The following is a 3,559-nucleotide window of genomic DNA, read 5'->3' as shown; positions in this document are numbered from 1 at the left end:
TTTCTCTACTTTTGTCTCTTCTTCTCTTTGTCTGTTTGTGGCTTAAAGCCAATCTGCTCCTTGAATGTTCGTTTCCACTTCTTGGCTTTCTGGATCACCTACCTCTGTCCGCAGGAATTCCCCTGCTCTGCATCATCATCGCTGTGTAACGCTTCACAGAGAGGTGGCCACCTGTTTCCTCACTAACTGAGTGTGAGTTCTCTTTGAAAGGTCGTTATTTCCATTGCTTCAAGATCGCCTGCGAAATTGATTCTTGTACCAGCTCAGTGGTCATGTTGGACCTCAAATCTCATGTACCTCAGTCTATTTCCCCATCAAATCCGATCTTCCAACGGGTTGATTCTCTGCTATTGATCTGAAGCCTCCAGATCCTACGGTCTTCGTCTATATCACGCAGGTAAGTTGGTCAACTGTTACTCAAGAAATGTAAGTGGTTTTCTCTCTCATCCACTGGACGCGTGTCACCTGGTGTGTGGCATCGCGTTGAACTCGGCCAAACCCGCTTACTGCTTGAAGTGCACGCGATATCCTGCTAGTTTTGGGTGCAGGACCCACCTTTTGATGGTTTCCACACGGTTTCCTGTTTTCCTCATGACTGAGCACTTGGGGCTTTCCTTTACTGAGAGTTTTGCCCTGCAATACGCAATTCAGAAATTGCCTCTGATTTTGGATCTGGGCTTCTGATTGCCAATTTGCATCCATGCGCAGTCTCCATGGGTCAACGGTCAGCGGGTTTTGACCGAGGGTCCTCGTTGTTCCGTGCTAGCCACAAATTTCCATTGTCTAGAGGTCATTTTTAATAAGCTCGTCATTCATAAAATTTTGAAGCCTGACATAATTTGAAATAGTCATGGAAATATTTAAGGATCCGATTCGGATCACAGCCTTCCCACTGAAAAAGCTTTTGGACCACCAAAAGTTGGTTTTCAAGCATCGACTAAGTGAGAGTATAGCTGTCTCACCTGTCCAATCTCTATCCATTTTGCACTGCTTGGCTTTGAACCCTTGAGTCCAATCCTGAGGTACTCAACATCTCCCTTATGCATCGTCCTCACCTTCCTGTCCAGAACTATGTCTTCCTGCAATTCGTTGAGATATTTAGGTAATAGATCATCAATAGAAGGCAATTGACTCTGCTCTTCAGGATCTTCAATTAATGAAGGTTCAAATAGTCTCAAGTTGTCTGCATTAATCACTGAGTATGTGCATGTAAGCTGGTAAATCAAGGCGAAAAGCATTCTCACCAATTTTCTCAAGTATCTTGAAAGGTCCATACCTTATTGGCTTTAGCCTTTTACCTTCACCTTGCATTCTGTCCTTGCTGATATAAAATCAGACTTGATCACCAACTTGGAAACTATGCTCTATCTGATTCTTGTCATGCCTTGCCTTGTATTTGGCTTGGCTATTTTCCAGTTGTTCCTATATTGCCTGGTGAATCTCTTGGATTTGTTCAATGTACTTGGTTGCCTTGTCCACATCACTGTGTCCATCAACTGTTATGTCTTTACCAAAGGCAAAATCCAAGGGAGACCTTGGTGTGAAACCAAAATAGGTCTCAAAAGGAGATCTTTGTGTAGAAGAATGTTTCGCTTGGTTGTAAGCATGCTGCACATAACACAAATGTTTGTCCCAAAGTTTGGGATGCTTGCTGCAATAACCTCTGAGCAACTGGATCACTATCCTATTGACTACTTCTGTCTGGACATATGTTTGTGGATGAAAGGTTGTGCTTTTCTTCAGTTTAGTGTTCATCAGTTCCCACAAAATCGACCAAAACTTCCCAACAAATTGGGTGTCTCAATCAGATACAATAGAAGTGGGTAATCCAAAATGAACCCATACATGCTAAAAGAACAACTTTGCAGTTTGTTGAATTGTAATCTGTTTGTTTCAAGGTATCAAAATACACATTTTGCTGAACCTATCCACAACAACATATAAATAGTCATGACCTTTCCTAGATTTAGGTAGTACTCCAACAAAGTCCATGGAAACACTTTCCCAAGGATGAGAAGGAACTGGCAGTGGAGTGTACAAGCCTAGTTTTCTATTGTTGGGCTTGCTTTTAGCACACATGGTACATCCTTTTACATATCTAGAAATGGTCTCATTCATTTTTTGCCAATAACAAAATCTTCGCAACTGTGCAACCGTTTTACTGACCCCAAAGTGACCTGATATTAGAGCAGTGTGTGCTTCTTGAATTATCTTTACTCTTTCAGTTTTTGGAATGCATAACTTCCCACAATGATACAAGAGTCGGTCCTTAACATGATAATCCAATTCTTCTACTTGTTTGCCCTGACTTAAAGTTGCATATACATCTTTGAAATCTATATCTTGAGCATATTATTAAATGTAGCTCTCATTCAGTATTGAATTATGCTCAAGTATAGTGGATGCATTTACAATAGGTCTAGATAGCATATCTGCAACTTTATTGTGTATGCCCTTTTTATATCTGATGACTAAATGACACTGTTGTAGAAAACCCATCCATCTATAGTGTCTTGATTGCTACAACTTAGTTTGGGAGTTTAGATATTGAAGTGGTTGATGATTAGTATGTATAATTGTCACTTTTCCCGTTAAGTAATGTTTCCACTTTTTCACACTCTGTACTAATGCATAAATTTTTTTACATATGTGGGATAGTTAGCTACTGCAGAATTAAATGTCTCAGAATGATAACTTATGGGTTTACCATGCTGTATCAACACCGCTCCCATGGCATAGTCACTGGCATCTGTTTGGATCTCAAAGGGTCTTTGAAGATCGGGTAGTGCGAGTACTGGTGCTGTACTAGTCTTTTCATTCAAGGTGTTGAAGGATTTCTACTATTTGTTTCCCCACTGAAACACCTTGTTCAATCCTGTCAAAGCATGTAAGGGAGCTGCAATTAGGGAAAAGTTAGAAATGAACTTTCTCCAATATGGTGCTGCTCCTAAGAAGCTTCGCACTTCTGTAGCAGATTTGGGTTTAGGCCAGTTTACAATGACTGCCACTTTAGAGGGATCTATCTTCAATTCACCACCCCTACTATATGTACCAAATAATTCAAAGATGTTTTGCCAAATTCACATTTTGAGAGTTTAACATAAATTTTTCTCTTTTCAAAACATCTAGTGTCTTCTTAACATGCTTTAAATGTTCTTCCCACATTTTGCTAAATATAAGAATGTCATCCAGATATACAATAACAAAATCATCAAGAAAAGATCTAAGCACATGATTCATTATTCTCATGAAAGTAGCAGGAGCATTAGTTAAACCAAAAGGCATAACCAGCCACTCATACAATCCTTGCTTTGTTTTGAAAGCAGTCTTTCGTGCATCTTGCTCTGCAACTCTGACTTGATGATATCCACTATGCAAGTCTAATTTGGAAAAATAAACAGCTTCTTTCAGTTGATCTAATAAATCATCTATGCGAGGAAGGGGATAACGATTTTTGATTGTTATATTATTCAGTGCTCGGTAATCGATGCATATTCTCCACGAGCCATCTTTCTTTCTCACCAAAACGATTGGAGACCCACATTGTGACGTGTTAGGT

The sequence above is a fragment of the Pinus tabuliformis genome, chromosome 5_2 (genome assembly GCF_031772625.1).
Source record: "Pinus tabuliformis cultivar Carrire ecotype Pingquan chromosome 5_2, CPIR1, whole genome shotgun sequence".
Taxonomy (NCBI): Eukaryota; Viridiplantae; Streptophyta; class Pinopsida; order Pinales; family Pinaceae; genus Pinus; species Pinus tabuliformis.
This window is presented reverse-complemented; position numbering follows the sequence as displayed.